Source organism: Athene noctua, chromosome 6 (genome assembly GCF_965140245.1).
Source record: "Athene noctua chromosome 6, bAthNoc1.hap1.1, whole genome shotgun sequence".
Lineage (NCBI taxonomy): Eukaryota > Metazoa > Chordata > Aves > Strigiformes > Strigidae > Athene > Athene noctua.
Genome location: NC_134042.1, coordinates 45,957,969 through 45,975,974, shown reverse-complemented (window position 1 = coordinate 45,975,974; position 18,006 = coordinate 45,957,969). Strand labels below are relative to the sequence as shown.

Sequence of the window (18,006 nt, the reverse complement as noted above, 5' to 3'; positions counted from 1 at the left end):
GCCGCGTTAGACCCACAACCACACCAGCCCACCCTACAACCATGTGTCATATTCACAACCTGTCTCATCGCCAAGGCTTGCCCGTATTGCTGCTTCAGAGTCTAAGGGGGTCTTGCTGTCAGCATCACTTTATTCCTAAGAGACCGAGCTGAAGATGTGCAGGTGCAGCACCACCTAAGCAAACACACAGCAAGTCTCCATAGATGGATCATTATTTATGTAGACCTTGTAGTGATGTGTTCAACAAAAAGTCTCACCACTTTCAAGACTCCTTATCTTCTTTTCATGAGAGATCTAAGTATTATTTATTAGTCTTCTCAAAACACAAAGCTCAAAGACATCTTAACATCTGGTTTACTCTCTCAGCAGTGAAAACAAAACACTCAAAAGAAAACTCCAAAATCACTAGCTTGATGTTGGTGAAACTTGGGCAATATTTCTGGCAAAAACTTTGGATGTGGATGGAACAAAAAAGCCTGCACAAAACTGTAAAGGGAGGGAGAAACAGACACCAAAGCCTATAAATTTCATTTTGAAAATACGGCGTCATTCTTATTATGTCTGTGGATGTGTATCTTCCCCATATAAAGTTTTAAAAGCTTTATATAAACTATACTTCTAAGCAAGCTTGTAATTAGCTAGGGGTAGGCTCGGCTCTAATTATAACTTGTAGAGACACACACTACAGAGATACTTAGCTAATAACCATAGCAATGCTCTGTTGATGGCTGAAGTCGGTCTGGCATGTGATTGCCCTGTAACCATCTGAGTACTTTCTGTCTTGTGTAAATGAGGCTTCCTAAAGGAGCCTGTAGGACCGGTCTGTCAGGCCTTCCTCTCAGCTCCATCATACAGGGTAAGCCAGGCTTTGCTGCCACCAATGCTGTGATGCCCTGTGTGCCCGCATCTGGCTTCCCTGCTCCTTACAAGTGTGCTCTGGGGTACCTGTTCTCACCTCACCAGGAGATGCTTTACCAAAGGGACCAGGGAACCTGCTGAAACTGCACCATTTCAGCAACAGGCAAGGTCAGAGACTGCCTCCACTGCGTGAATCAGTCAGAGTCAGCACACACTGTGAACATGCATATATTAACCTCTACAGCCTTATTCAAAGTTCAGACGAAGTTGAACCCATATCCCACCCCAAAAAACCCAACAGGATGCTCTACTGGAAGAACACCCCTCCCAAGTCAAAGTTCCTCTAAAACTGCAAGTTCATACAGTTCTCTCACAACTTTGGATCCTACCTCTACTGACATAAGAAAGGCCCAGAAACTAAACTGTACCCTTTTATTACAACTTTGGAAGCTGATTGCATGGCAATCTCTACTTGGGTAAAAGTATGCATGGATAATAAAGTGCAAAACCAGTACAAATCACTGGGAAAATGGCTATTTACCATTGGATAGGACACAAGTTTAAATGATGCATTGCTTCACACTATGGGTGCTTGCTCACCCATACTGTTACGTACTAATGAATCACTGAACATGAATCACTGAACTGGGTCGCAGAAGCCCTTTGTGTTATAAAAAACCTATCACCTTCACAATGCATTTGCTACAGATAAATAGAGGAGCGTGAAAATTAATTGCTGTTTTAAAATCTGTGTACAGTATGTGTAACTCCTTTCAAGAAAGGAGGACATTACTTCCGATGTGGGGAGCAGACAGCACCACCTTCTCCAATGTTTTGTGTAAGCTCCACGTTGCACATCTGTAATAAAAGTAGGTTAGCTATTGCAGGGGATCCTACATGTAAAGCAGATTTATTTAATAATGGTTTCCTTTAATACAGCTTAATACTAGTGTTAACAGATACACATGAACCAATAGAAACCTCACTCAAACTGCAGGGGAGGTGCCTCTCACAGCCTCTCGCGTTGGCTTAACTGAACCAATTAGAAAACCTCTCCAGGTGAAGCCCGTGTGGCCCACAGTTGGCTGCATGGGGCCAGTGAACGGGGCAGCTCAGCTTGGGCCACCAGTCCCTATCTGGCTCAGCCAAAACAAGACAGGTCAGCCTAAACAGACCTTTGCTAACTATTACCCTTTGAAATTGCTGGAGTTTTCAAAATCGGTTAAAGGGCACTTGTAAAAAAACAGGTCAGCCGGCAGATCTGAGGGATGGCAACAAGTGCCTGAGTTCAGTCGGGAAGACGCTTCCCTGCCCTTGGCTTACAGCCTGTCCAGATGGCTCCCAACGCCTCCACCAACCCTCACCTGGACAGGTTGAAGGTTGACCCCAATCTTAAACATTCAGATGGCCAAAACCTCTCCAACTGGGAATTACTCACTCCTCCTTGAAGCAAAACACAGCAAAACCCACACGACAAGATTTGTTTAAAAATCCTTACTCCACCTCATTTTTTGACTCATCCCTTCCAAGAAATTGTGGTCCCTAGTGCTTAGTTCTTCAGCCATCAAAAATCCAGCTTCTGAGAAAGGTCAGTGTAAAAGCAAGGCAAGCGATTCCTACTGCTGAACAATGTCTTTTCCTCCACTTCACAGTGGCTACGGAAGATGCATTAAAAAGAAAATTACTGCAGCTATAAGGCTCCATCCAAAAATTGCTCAGGCACATCCTCAACTTTGTGTACACGGAAATACTGAAAAGCTGTAACATTTGCAGTTCCTTTCAGCACTCTGCTGCTCCCTTGGACGTTCACAGCCACGGATGTAATCAAGTCATCTGAGAAGAAGTCACATACGTGCTGCGCAAGCTATATTCCTATCACAATTATTAAGATATGGACTGTGAACAGTAAACGGAGTTCAACTGACCATGAAATGTGCAAATATTACAAAAAATAGACACTTATACATTTATTTATATAAAATTCCTCCTTCCCCTCCTATCAATTCATATTTTGTCACTGTATTCCATCAAGTCTTTCAGGCAATCTTTGACATACAACAGATTTTAGTACAACTCTAGTGAGAACTAGTAAAACATGAAACAAACACTATCCATCTCCAGTAAACCCCTACTACTTTCTTTGTACCTAGGAAAGCTTTGCACTCAAACCCTGTCATGAAATAACAATTGTATTGAACAGAGAAGTCAGTAAATTCCCACTGCAGTTTAAATCCTTCTAAATGCTAACTTTTAAGATCGATTAAAAAATGTAGTTTCGGGTTAATCTGCTTTTTAAAATATTATTGTTTTGAAGTTTAACTCCTTGCATTAAAAATTCACAGAAAATAAACCAACATTCCTACAAGACCCGAGCTGCTTAAAGTTAAATGCTAGGAAGTATTGTAAGACTCAGTATGTACGGACCCTTTCGAGGCTTTGTGCTGCACGCATCCCTCTCCAAAGGGAAGGGGCTCTCCGCCGTACACAAAGAGAAGCTGTTTGGGCTGAAGTCACAACTTCAAAGACCAGTAGCACAAAATTTGCCAGCTTGCTTGGCCATTCAAGCAAATGTCAACTGAAACAAAAGCACACCGAGGAAAGTTGTTACCAAATGCCATGCTGGGAAAATAATGCAAATTTATATTGATGATCAACTTGGCTTTAACTAAGTCTAACGAGCAAGTCTGCTTATGTTCTTTTTCATCATCACACTCATCCTGCTCTCTTTTAAAGGCATTTCTGAAGCATCAGTTAAGAAAAAATCCTCTAATTAAAAAAAAGACACCCTCCTTTATTTTTTTTAAGAAACATTAGTCTTGAACACATTAAGTTTAGACTTCCTACATTCTGTACTTGGTCAAAATATGCAGTAAATGCCTAAGAAGTGCTTGGCCCCAGTGAGACAACAGTCTGCACAGACTCACTTGTAATACGTGTCTGCCTTTCAGCTGTTTAATCTCTATACACTGCATTTCCTTTATCAGCACTACAGAATCATTCCAGTTTGCCTTAGTTTTTTTGTGTCTACAAAGTATCGTGGGAACATCAATACTTGGCAACCTAACACTTGGGTTTTTAGCATGACACCACAGATCTCCATGTTACTTTGCTCTGTTGGTTAGTAAAATGTTACAGTAAGTAAACAGATGCATAAAGTTATTTTTTTAAAAATTCAATGTAAGTGCCATATTGTAACATAAACACTTTTCACTGTGCATATTTTTATGGAAAAAGCTTTTCAGAGTAAACTGTTTTAAAGGAACTGAATCAAATTTAAACACACACACGATAGACTGACATTTAGAAATTTGTTAACAATTTACGACCCTTTGATGTGAACTTTCACAGTCTTCTTAGAGCAAGAATGTATTATTAGTTCGGAAGTGTTATGTTTTGCCTGGCCTCAATGGGGAAACTACAGCTGAAGCTCCTCTAAGGTTCTTGTTACCTCTAGGCTTCGGAGTATTAATACCTTATTTGAAAATCTTAAAGGATGAACAAGGAAGCAGCCTAAATCTCATAAACAAAATACATGCTTCTACCATGAACCCACACAAAGGTGCTGAAAAACAATTGCCAACAATGGCAAAAGTTGATCCATCCAATACTGAACTGATTTATTGCCTCCACATCTTCCCACTGAATTATGATGTCCATGCAAGCAGTCCAAACATTCAAATTCCCCATCCATCTCGCAGGACAAAAATGAAAAAATACAGTTCAGAAACGGCATACAGTGATGCGGTACTTTTACCAAATGGCAGCACCACGCAGAGAGCCTTGGAGCAGATTTCTCTCATCTCTTGACAAAAGAAATACATGGAAGTCATTGAGCGATTTCTGTCCCAGCCGTTGCACCCTGGGCTCTTGGCCCATCAGTCCTCCCGGCAGCACAACAAGCGGGTTTGGCAAAACCACGTTGGAACAGCCCTCCCTCATCTGCCATACAACGACCCCTGCAAAGCCTCCACGGCCCCCATTAACAGCTGACAGTATTTAATGCACATTAACTCAGACACAAAATTATGCCTACAGGGTGTTACAGCTCCCAGAAAGCTCAGGGCACAGTCTCAGGAGCTTGGGATCACCAAACCCTTTCCTATAGACATCATCTCAACAATATGGCCAAGATGATGCAGGAGATGCCAGGCTGATGCTGACACCTGACTCACAGAACCTAGCTCCACCCTCCTCTCATTTTCCAATATTCAAAAGAGGACTCCATTGGACTCTCCCCAGCTTTAGCAACAGCATGACAGACCAAACCAAAGCTGACTGCTCCCAAATGCTGGTATCCACCTTGGTCAGTAAGCAAGTCCAGGTGTGGACTCTCTTGCATGACCAGTATTTTTGCAGACCGGCTTTTGCTTTTCTTTCATGCATGCATTTCAACATTACAGGTGAGGTAAGATGATGCACAAGCCATTCACCTTTTTTAAAGGATAACAACATCACAGGTTGAGTAGGTGTCTTCACAAGCAAGAGCTAGAAAGTAAAATTCTACATGTCAAACTGCAACACAAAGTTGGCTTTAGTTCTGACATAAATAGCGTGCAAGCCTCACATTTATTAAAAACAGATGAAACGAGTCCCAATTCTTTTTGAATAGCGAAACTACTGAAGAGACCTGGTGGAGTTTAGCACAGCGGGAGTTTTAGTTGTCTATCACCGCACGTTTAAGCACTCGAGGACTTTGCAATAAATGCTGAATTGAATTCACCATCAAAAGACAAAATCCATGTTCTATCTGCCAAAACCTTTAGCGGACTAAACAGAAAATGTCACAATTGATTTTCAGTAATGGTATAGAAATAAAAACCAACATTTTAAAGTCTTTAGGGGATAGACAGATAGATAAACAGTGTGACAGACAGATGGATTTATTGCTATTGGTAATTTTTTACTCCTCTTAAGCAAAAATCAGGCTTCAAATGGATTGATACAGCCAAACAGATTAAGAAAAAAACCCAACTAATGACTGATTTTATTTTAAAATTCTCTGGTCTGTCAGAACCATCAATCTAGAGGTATGAAGTGAACAGGTTTTCCTTCTAAAACACTACCATTTTATTTGCATTAAGGTTAAAGAGCTTCCTCTCTCCTTGACTGGTGTCAGATATAATAAAACAAAAACAGTTGAAAGGAGAAAAAAAAAACACCCTGAGCTATTAAAAGTGTTGTTTTGGAGGCTCTTTTACTCTCTGTTTCTCTGACAAAGGCATCAGTTACCCTTGGGCTCACTTTGCACCCACAGAACCGCTGTTAGGGGTATATCTGCAGAGCCCCCTAAACCCCAAGCCCCCTCACACCTCAGCTGGCTGCAGCTATCACTGGCCAGGAGCTGCATTTTTTGTGGGTGGAGGCAAGGCTGGTGTATTTGCATATTCCCTCTTCTCTCTAAATTTAGCAGGGTTTTTAATACTCCTGGTTTAAATAGTGCAGTGCAATACAGAGAGAAAGAAATGCAAGCCAATGTCCGTAAACTCTCAAGGTTGACTGCAAGCATTTACCAAACACGATACTGGCAAGCCGCAGCGGCTGCTGAGCTGATAAGCTGTCTGCTCTGCTTACAGACAGGCTCCCACATTAAAAAAAACCTGACAAATAAGCAACTTTATAATACTGTTATAAGGGAATTAATACTAATATTAGAAAAAGGAGTGTGACTAATCAGGCTCTCCAAAATGCAGTCCTACTAAGCAGCATGTTGGATCACTTTCAGAATTACCAAGTAACCTGTTTTCATATAACCTTTCCAACATGAACAACTGACTTGCATCCAGGATGACAGTAAATCCGATTTTAGTTTCCTCTTCTGCTTGCTGCACTAAATAAAAATGGACTATCTAACTGTTTCTACTTAAAATGGTAAAACGTCTGAGAACTGCAACCGGAGTGGGGAAATAATTAGTTGAAGATGTGTTTTTTTAGGACTAAACCCACTTTAACAGGGTCAAGAGAAGCATCAGTGGAGAGTGGTCAAGGCAACTCCCCTTTGCACCAGCATTTCCCCTGGATCACAGGCAGGAGCTTTCAGCTGGCCCTCGCCTCCAGGAGCCTGCGACAGCCACACTCCTCTAGGAGAAACAAGTCAGCCCTGATGATATCTTTTAAGAAGTTTTCAAACGCTTTAGCACTTCTACTTGTGTTAATAGCTGGAAAAAAAGAAGTCTGAGGGTGCTGACTCCCAGGCAGGGAGATGAAACTGGGCCAGCCTGGCATCCTCCTCTCTTACCCATTAGTTACCAGGACATGCAGCACCCTCTGCTTTGATGTAGTTTAAGTTCAATTCCAGCTACAGAGGACCCACAGGAGTGAGTAAATGCTTCACCATCACCATTTATCTTTCTTCAAGTCTATGAGTGCCTTAAGGAACAAATTCAGACTTAATCTAATCAGATCCAGCTCCAAAATGAGACAAGGATCTTCTTATGTCACTTCAGTATTTGGCCCTCAATCTCTATTTTGACTGTGCTGTCTTCAAACATGGCACTCAACCTTAACACCAACCAAGACTTTCCTTCTGCTGTCCCACTGAAATTAGCCTTTTCCTCAGCTGCAGCCTAGTTCTGCCATGCCATATGCTGCTGTTTCCCCCATCTACGCTCTAAATGCTTGCACACTCACGTATGCGTAGGCTCCTATCATCACGCTATGGATGGCGTCTCAGCGTTTCCTCCGGATCATCACTATTCTGTTTCTTGCTGGAATCACCCTAATGAGTCCAGTTCTCTCATCTGCAGAAGCAAACGGTTCTCCAAGACAGGCCTAATGCCTCCCTAATCTGTCATGGGCTGCTTCTCCAACACATGGCCCAAATTGGTCCTTTTGTAGAGCCCCATATTTAATTTGCAGTCCACTATCTCTCTATCTCTTTCGGCCTTATGGCTTTTACAGCTTCTGCTCCCATGTATGTCTGCATTTCAGATTATATTTCTTTGGATGCATTAGCCTGGATTTTTTCCAAGATGCTCTTTTTTCCTTCCTGCTCTCAGTTTTATTTCTTTTCTTAGTGGCACTGCCTTGCACGGCCGTTTTCAGTCGTCTTTGCTGTATGACTCACTTTATTGTCTCCTGCAGATTTCATTAGCACAGTTCTCCATCTCATTATGAAGCAGGACTGGATTTCACACACTGTTTGAGCTTTCCACAAAATATCTTCTTGCAAGTTAGCACCGTCCTCACTGTTTGCTTGGGCAGACATGGTACTCCCCAAAAGGAAAGATCCTGGGGTAAGAGGATCTGCCTAAACAGTCCAAGTTTCCTGAAGTGCTACGAGGAAAATGTTAATGGCGTTAGAGAAGCAGGGTAGGTTAACACCATTAACTCCTGGAAGATTTTGGTTTTTCCCATGACCTGTTTTGTTAGGTATTTGAAGGTAACTCCTGCCAGGAACAGATGGTGTTCAAGCAGACAACTGGCAAGGGATCTAGAAGAGTGCACCGGGATGGTGTTGTGCATAAGTCTGGCCAGTTATCCAAAAACCGGTATGAACGTAACAGGAGCTGCCAAAAAGTTCTGTTTCTGAAAGAAAACATAGTAAGTAGGACAAATAAACCTGCAGGTGAGGAAATCTAAAACTTTCTGATACAAGGATGGTGCCTTGTCTATTAGCTCAATTTTTGAAGCATTTGTATCAAACAGTCTATGGATGGTTGGAAGTGAGTAGTGCTTTGACACGTGCCTGTATAAAAGAATATGATAATTATCTTTCACAGATGTGATGGCACAATTAAAATAGCGGACAAGAGAAGCACTTTTTGAGAAACACTTAAAAACAAAGAAATCTTAATCCTCCACAAAATGCCTTAAAGTGGCTGAATAAATTTCCTCACAATTTTTTACTCCAGTGTTATCTTTCTTCAGAGAAAAAAAAAAAAAAAAAAAAAAAGGATAACAGGATAACATGGGAAACCTTCAAACGAATTACACTATACACTATGTATGTGTTTCAGATAATCCCTGCTAACTGTCCAGAACCATTTCATTTTCAGAAATTGCATACTCCCCCAGCATAAACATTACTAATGATGCAAAATAAAACCAGAAGGGATTAATCTCCTTTCTATTGCTAAACATTGCACAAGTAACTACCGTACCTATGTAATCTTAATGCTGCCTCAACACAATTTTCAAAATCAAATACAAAATTGAGAATAAATTGTTAGGAGATTATTCTTCAAGAGAACTACTGCCAGACAGTAATCTCCTAATAAGACCTGTCACTTTGACCTTCATACATATTTTTTTAACACCTTCACTTGCTGCAATGTTTGAGTGAGTCTAAGTGCGACGAGGAGCCCATTTAGGAAAAAGTCCCCTGTGCATTATGCCTCGACAAGCCACAGGCTTGAAATATCCATGGAACCGTTTAAAATATTTACAGCCACCAAGGTCAAGCCCTGGAGATCCCGGGCAGAAATCTATCACACACTGAGAAATGGAAGTATTTCTTTCACACACACCACGCCCCCCCCCCCCCCCCCCCCCCTTCAAAAAAGTATGTTTAACAAAGACTTAAAAGCACTGTTTTAAGCAAACCCTGCAGATACAGGGAAACTCATGTAGAATATGGTTTCTCTGTCCATAACTCACCTCTCTGCAACACACGGTTAACATTAATCTTTACAATGTCCCCTATAAAATCTAGATATAAGGGGTCCTAACCACAAGATTTCATGCCTTTATTTTGAATTACTGTATTTCAGGGAAGCAGGGGATGCTGCAGGTGGGAAGCCAGAGACAGCATTATAGTTCCAAGTGCCAAACACTGCAGCAGAAAAGCTCCATAAAGCTGTTTACCAAAGATAGCCCTGATACACTATTACTCATCAGAGGATGGTAGGGCCAGAGCAGTTGCTGCATTTCAGATCATGATGTAATTCACTGTACTGTTGCAGGAACTCCACTAAATGACCTGAGGTTTCATCACCCATTATACACCAGCTCCATATTTCTCTCATATCAATGAATATATCTACCATTTAATGGATATATAGGCAACTCCACATTTTGGAACATCACAATTCACTTAGAATTCAATTTTTACCCCTTAAGCATCCTTCCTCGGTACATGATCTTTGATGATTTGATTAGGGCATCCTAAGCACAGTCAAATGATTTTGATTATGATATCACATTTTTATAATCAACTAATTCAGGGAAAGTTCTATTTTTCTGTAGGTACCATTTTGAAAAAGGCTGTTTGCTCTGTTCCCCCCACTTAAAGAGCAACATGTTCTTTCTCATTCTAACCAAAACCTGAATGCTATGAAAGAGCTACCAAGCCCACAAAACAATACTTGCATAACCAATAACTAAATGTTTGCTGAGATCAAGGTAGTAATAAAAAAACCCACTAAAAACAAGTCACGGGCTGAACCAGCAACATTTTTAACCCTTTCAGGCAACAAGAACTGTCACTAAAAGTGACAACTTTCTGGCTCATTGGGACACTGGCAAAGAAAAAGGCCCCCAAGAAATCTTGTAATTTTTTAACAAGATCCCACTATATCTCACAAGTGAGGTTTTCCACTGCCAGATGGTCGATAGGAATGCTAATGGGAAGAGTTGAAGCTGAAATAAATCTGCCACTTCTAATCAATCAAAGACAACTGCGTCATCAATAAGCTCCTTGTGTTATGACAAACTCCCTTTGGTTCTCTACTAGGAAAGCTGATAAAACGCATCACAGCTCTGTATTCATTGCTGATACTGGGCAACTTTAACATAGGCATTTTTGAGGGTTAAAGATTATTCTTTCCCTAGCAATGTTGTGATTTTGGATTGACCCTGAAAATTTCTCAAAAGAACAAAAGTTACTAAATGTTAGAAGGTATTTAGATAGTAGCTCCATTTGGAAAAAAAAACCAAAACACCAAACCCCAAAACCCCACCACTAAAGTTACAAAAGTCCTATTAAATCATCTGCTACATAGTAGCAATTAATTCCTTGTTTTCAAGTCTGCCTACACACACAAGGTTCACTCTTCACTGTATGGAAAAGACAATTATAAAAAGATAACTATTTGACATGCTGACAGTCCATTCATCTCTCTTTCAATCCACTCCAACACTTTGAAATGTCTGGGGACCACAAAATCCAGAGGTAAAACTTACTAATGTAACCAAGTGCCTACACCCTTTGTGAAAATCAGGAGGAAGAGGAGACCCAAAAGATTTTCCCCACCAAAGGGGAAAGAGTTGACCACATTCCATGCAGGTATCAGCTGGCCAACAGCTCACACCAGAAGACCCATCAGCCTGCAGGAAGGGGTCACAGCAGAGAGCTGGGGCTCTTGCTCCAGGGGAAGGGAGAAAATGACCAGGGGAAAAGAGATGGCAACTGGTAGAAGACTGAATTTTGCTACTTCTATGGCTCATGGCACAGGTTGCTTTAGAACTATACTTCTAACAGAGGCTTCCAAAACTGGCCTCAGTAAGAATTGTGTCTTTTTGCTTTCACGGACTATTGTCCATCAGTGTTTTGAAACATAATTGCAAAACCAAGAGTCTATGATTAGGCTAAGGAAATCTAATATTATCCCAATTTAGAGACAACATGGCATTCAGTTATTTGAAAGAAAAAAGAATAATTGACAAAAGTTACTACAGCACAAGAGCAAATGAGCCATTTCGAATCCACTTAAAAAGACACAGAAAATTGTAATTAGCCCAAACTTCATAACTTGTCTATCAGTACAGCAATAAATACATTACTAAAAGATGTTTCTCCCTCCTCACCAAATTACAGACTCCCAGTATCTAACCTACAAAGACCACAAGTCAACGCAAAAAACTTTCAAGCTGGTTTTCCAACTCTCACTGAGCAAAATCATGTTGATGCAGACGCTCCTTCATCACCCAATCGAGAGAGGTGACGCCTTCGTAACGCTGAGCATCAGATATGAAGCAGTCACATTTTGCTTGGATTTTTGCTTACTTTATTTTGGCATCCATCCAAGTGTAACTGTGCTGAACAGGATCACTGGAACAACATGATCACCCTTCAATATCGTTTTGAAAGAATATCGAACTGTGTGGGCACACAGAGAACACTGTTGATCCATTTTATGAAATAATGAATGCCAGGATGAGTATCCCGATATCTTCAAAATTTAAAACCAGCAATTTTTATTCCAGTAATAATACTCTGAAAGATAATATGTTAGAGTTATTATAGACTGCTGCAGCATCATAGATTAGTCTCATAGTATTGATCTTCAGGAGACCAAATGGTAGATACGTGAATGTTCCCTACAGTTTAATCAGTGAGCACCTTTCACTGTTCCTGAATGATTTTTTTCTCCATTTTCCTATTTAATCTTTTTTTTTTTTTTTCCTGTACTTTTGAAGTTCTAAGGCAAAGAAAAACACAGCTATTTTTTCCTTTTCATGCAAAATGAACGGTTCCTTTTCTGGATTTTGAAAAAGACTGTAGTCAAAACAGTACCTAAGAGCCTAAGTTAGACAGAAAGACAGTAAGTAATGCTGAGATATACCTGATAAGAGCTGAAGAAAAGCAAGTTCACTAAACACAAGGGCGATGCCCATCCTAGAAACATCTCACATAAGAAAGGAAAACATTTGCAGCAATACAAATAGACAGCATGTTTAGTAACTTATCAGGGAAAGCTGTAGCACAAATTGGCAAAAATTCAGGTGTTCATAAGTAGACTGTTTTACCATTTCTTTCCAAAAGCATGCACAAAGCCTGAGAACATCCATGCAGTCAACAGCCTGTCTCGTTAGGGACCAAGCCTCACCTCTTTGCGGTGCCTGTATACATACCAAAATACACATTGCTCCACCATTTGACAGAGGGAAACAAAGTCCACAAAGGTCAGTGGGACAAAATCCAGCCCTACGTATGTTACAGTACAGAAAATCTTAAGGTGATCCATTACTAGAAGACTTGGGTGATTGAAATCACTTACCTAAAGCATTCCCTATCTCATCTTAATGACATTTTTAAAGCAGGTATGTTTAAATTCCTTTTTAAAAACTGTCTTGAATATTAGTGCTTCTACAGCTCCTGGCTTTGACCCTTTGGTTATGGTGGTAAATTGAGAGTGTTTTAATCATTTCAGATTTACCCTATTAAGTGAATTTAAAGTGGAAGCTGGCCAGATATCTCTGGAGCTGTGATGTGGAGCACAGTGCTTAAGTGAAAGGAGCTCCACAGTTGAGACTGCTTTAGGAAAAGATAAGTCTTCCAATAAAAGCCTGAAAATCTTGATCAACCTTTAAAATTACGTGAAAGTAGAGCCTATGTCTCCTGCAGTGTACGCCCAGCACCCTGCCCAGCACAGACAACAGCACCACAAACATCAGCTCTTAGAACTGTGGTCTGTAGAGAGATAGGGTATTAAAGGTCTTGATTACTGTGCTAGAAAAAGTCTTAGCTATTTCATTTGCTTTAAAATGGGTTTTAAAATGAAATCAGCAGATATTGAAATTGAAAAGAGAGGGAAAGTAATTTAGACGAAAAGGCATCCATTACTGCGGCTGGACTCTCACAAGTACTCTGCAAAAACCATCTTAAATCTGGACTTCCCCGGGTTGCAAGTCCTATCAGCAAATGCTGAACCATAAACTTGAGTTTTCTAGTGTCTGGTCTTCACCAAAAAGTTAATGTAACGCTGTGCTTAATACCTGTGAGCTACCTAAGAGGCAACAAAATAATGAACATACACTATACTGCAAGCCCACTCAGTGCCTTGGATCTCAGGATTTCCTACTGCTTCATAATTTAAGACCTCTGTATGTTTTAAGGAGTAATTTTAAATTGCAGCCCAAAGCTAATAGGAAAGTACAGCCTAGTAATCATCGGATCTTAGAAATGTTCTCTGTCAATTCTCCTCATGAGATAGAAATAAATGCATAAAACCTGCATTTTCCTCCAACAGCTATTTAAAGAACTTTTTCTGTAAAACTTGTATTTATGTATATATATAAACAAACACACACACATATATAAAATATACATGTATTTTAAAAATCCAGAAACTGAAGATTACCCATGTGCTGAAAGACAAACTTTCAATGTGATTTAATTACATTTGTGTTTTCTGCAGTTGAACAAAATAAGTGCTATTTATCCACTCCTGGATAAAATACAGGAAGCACCTGAAAAATGTGATTCAGTAAAACCAGCAAATCTTCCAAACAAGTTTGGGCAAGTGAATCCCGGAGTCAGGTTTCCCATCCATCACGCTGAGAGCCGTGTGTTGTTTTTCCAAGGCAGGGTTGGGGATGGCCAGCCTGACCTACAGCCCCGGCTGCATTGTTGGTGCCAGCGGGTGAAGGCTCCGGAGCAGGAGCAGGCTGCTGCCTCCTGATAAATCACTCCTAAACACAATGGGACTCTGGGAGACAATAGTGTCTACAGTTCCTTTTGATGTTAAGGGTTTTTCTAATCTCTTCAGGTTAGATTAAGAGAGAGGCAGCCAGGGTCAGCAAAGGTCAGCGAGATGAGGTTAATTTTTACAGAAACCTTTTTCCTTCCAAACAAGACCTGTCCAGCTAGTCACTTTCTAGTAAGTTACTTTGCATTATACAGAATTTATGATTTCTTATGGCTTAAACACACCGCACTTTACATTCGACTCAGTTCACTCACTCCAAAAAAACTCCCAAAACCCAGTGGCTTTAAATTCTTAATTAGCCCTTTCTTTGTCTCTTCTTCCCTTCATGGCTTCTTCTTCCTCTCTTTGTTTGTTTTTTGTTTGTTTTTTTTTTTTCTTTAATAGAACAGAACTAAGTATTGTCATTTCATGCTTTTAGAGTTGATGAATCAGTATTTAGTGTTATTTTCACAAAACGCATAACAGTCTATGTGAGCCATGCAAGATTGATGCAAGTAATGCAGTTAAACCAAATTATTTCATTACCCCAATGCTCTGCTGGTGAAAAGGAACAAGAATATTTTAAGAAATAATGGTAAAATGAAAATATAGATGCACGGATGAAAAAAATAGTTCTATACCAACAGGGATTTAAGGGAATTTAAGGTATATGTACTCTGAACTTTTCCCATTATGAGACTGAAGCTTTTACAGCAAGCTTCTCTCTTAGACTTTTGGAGTATATCTGTTCTGACTTTATAAATAAAAGTTATATAAAGTCTGACAGTAAGGCCCAGTATTTTTTTATATTCCAGACTGCCCAGAAGTCAAAACCCCATTTGGACTGGACCAGGCTGTAGGTAAAGAAAGCTCTTATTTCACCAATGCGTTCAGAAGATTTGAGGAGGTGTGGCAGATGCAGTATCACAAATGAACACCTCAGCAAAAGGTAGTTTTTTTGCACCACCACATCACTGAGAGACATTAATGATCCTAATGTCCCTGACACAGTCCAGAGGAGGAGGAGAGACCCCAGAAGGTAGACTCCTATGTAGGAATACCCAGCAAAAGCTTGCAGTAGGCATCCATCAGCAATATGAGCAACCCAAGCTGTTCTCCTACCCGCCTTGTTCCACAAACAACCTACACAAAGGAGTTCACCTTTCTTCTACTTTGTTTCCATCATTTTTTTCCCGTAATATTTCAAAAGGTATGAATAACGTGCAAACGTGTTTGAGACATGCTGTATTTGCATATCATTTTTTTAAACCAATGTTACCTGCACACAGTTTATTTGGCAGGAAAAAGAACAAGCTCTAAAACACCTTCAGTTAAGTAGCACCTTTAAGCACAGAATTAACTCTTAGGTTGACTTACTAAAACCCAAACTGGAAGGGCCCATCTCTGCCTCCAGGAGCCAGGCAGCAGGCGATGCTGCCTTCTAATAACCAGTCATAGGTTTTAAACCACCCTAATTTCTGTCTTGCTTCTCTTCATCTAATAATTTGATTCACTGTTTACTTTAATCTCCGTTACTAATTCATCAGATGACTGATTGATTCAACAACAGCTTTAATCTGACAATTGCCTCACCTAACTTCAGCAACAATAGTTTTAGTCAGGATTCCAAATGATTTTGTTTCTTTATTGCTGCATGATAAAATCCGTGCAGAAGCGTGCAAAGCCATTTTTCTGTAACCTACCACGTCACCACTCCAGAAAGGCAAAGATAACCTTACAAAATAAATATGCCAGCCACTTCATTCCACTTCCAAATTTGTATGTGTGTCCTTCATACTTCAGATCTCAAAACACTCAGATCAAATATGTTACTAGCTTCTTAAAAGAACACTATGCTGTAAAGTAGCACGTATTTCTTTGACATAAGTACCGCATCTAAAACTGTTTCTGAATAGAGACAACAGACTATTAAATACATGCCCAGCACTTCTGTTCTGTATGGGGCCTGAGAGTGCTCTCAATGTCCAAGCATCTTCCAGTACTCCAATTCAGCAAGGTTGCACTCAACTCTGAGTATCAATACAGATTTCAAATCTATTCCATCACGTCATGCTGTGGGCTATAACAGCCTCATTGTATCCTTTCCATGCCACCTATCACCAGTCCTGCTTGAATAGAAAGATTTCAATTTGTCTACAGTTTTTGACAGCTTCTGAGCCAACTGATGCTCTGAAAGAGAACTTGGGCTGAGGGGTTCTCTATTTGCATGTGGACTTGGGAGATGGACTGCAGGTCCGAGGTCCATGTGTGCTATACTCTAATCTGTTCCTTCCCATCCAACCTCTGTAGCAGAACAGGCTTCTTTGCAAGTGTAAAACATGGAGGGAGAGGAAAATGTATGTGAAAGTCCATGATTTCCTCCCTTCCTTCTTTCTGGGTCACAAGGAAGGGGCCTGTATGAGAAAAGAGAAGATGGGTGGCTCCAGAGCGGGTGGGGAAGTTACCTTTGTTCCTGCATATCCTAAGCATGGTAATGGGTTTGTTCAATCTATAGTTGTGTTGCACTGGAGGAAGAAGAAAATGTTAAATTTGTTGCAAGTATCTTCCAATACCACATTTAAAAGTTATCGCTGTACGTTTCATCCTATATTTAGTAACAACTGCAGCAAGGTAAAACTGAAATCAGTCAGCACACCAGAAACATCACTGAGTAAGGGAACAGCACTTACATAAATGACTAAGTTACAGCACACTAGCCAATTTAAAACTAATTATGTAGATGCTGTTAAATATTATGTGAACAAACAGTACTTCAAGTCTTCCAACAAACTGTTCTAACTTTCCAATACTTTACCCAGCCATGGTGAAAGAACTGCAGTCAGAACTCCATAATGACTGCCAGCTATCCGGTCTGGCAATACGTGCAAACATCAAGAAACAAGAAGCTTCACATGGCTGCTTTCCTAGTCTGGGTATTAGTCTTGGTAAAATAATGCATGCCATATTGTAGTGAGGAAAGGTTAACTTTTTGTTTGTTTTGTTCCCTTTTCCTTCGATATTTAACAACTATTCGCTGAAGACTCGACTCCATTTGCAAATCTAAAACAGACCAGACATGCACTTCCCTTGGTTTATACTGAAAAAAAAAAGAGCAGATATATACTATAAAGATCAACAAGCAGACCCTGCTGGACTAGGGTCAAAGGAAAATCAATTCAGAAACCAATCATTTTCCACCCATGAAAGCACAAAGAAATAAATCGGAAAAATCTACAGACTGAGAACGAGCATTTCACAGCACTGAAGCATTCTCAGCCGTGACAGCAGGACAGGCACCTCTAGGGTTTGATAACAAGAGTCATAACACTTCCGATCTCTTTGTTTCTTCCCACTCTCCTCACTCCCCACATCACATATAACTATTTCTGCTAACATGCTATTAAAGTTCAAGAGACTGTGCATACATATTTATATTAAGGCTTCTATTAGACCCACTGAGTGTAATTTGGAAGAAAAAAGCTCGCAGAGTATTTTCTTATAACCAGCCTGAAAATGAGAACATAGATAAACAAGGCACTCGCAATCCAACTGTTACAGAAAATTATCTTCTGGGCTAAAATTGCTCCTATTTGGTCTTAAAGCACAAGATGAAATTATTTCAGACAGTCACAAAAATGCCCCCTGCATTTTTGCACTGCCCAGCCAACCTCCCCTGGAATCCAACAAGGAGATGATTTTCTTGAGTGGGAGGCGGAAAAGCAATATCCAATTTATATTAAGCAAACAAGAAGGCTGCTGTAAAAACAAGGAGACTTGACCTGGGTCTGGGCCACGAGGTCAA

General features: G+C 40.3%; 1 protein-coding gene across 4 annotated transcripts in view; it reads right to left on the bottom strand.

Annotated features, from left to right (window-relative positions):
* Positions 1–18,006, bottom strand: part of BRF1 (BRF1 general transcription factor IIIB subunit) — a 176,941-nt gene that overhangs the window by 17,881 nt on the left and 141,054 nt on the right. Inside the window, exon 16 of one of the 4 annotated variants that reach the window (XR_012633819.1) lies at positions 3,283–3,433. The exons of the other annotated variants lie outside the window; for them this stretch is intronic. The gene's annotated coding sequence lies outside the window, so the exon portion shown is untranslated. The remainder of the gene's footprint in view (positions 1–3,282; positions 3,434–18,006) is intronic. 4 annotated transcript variants of the gene reach the window in all.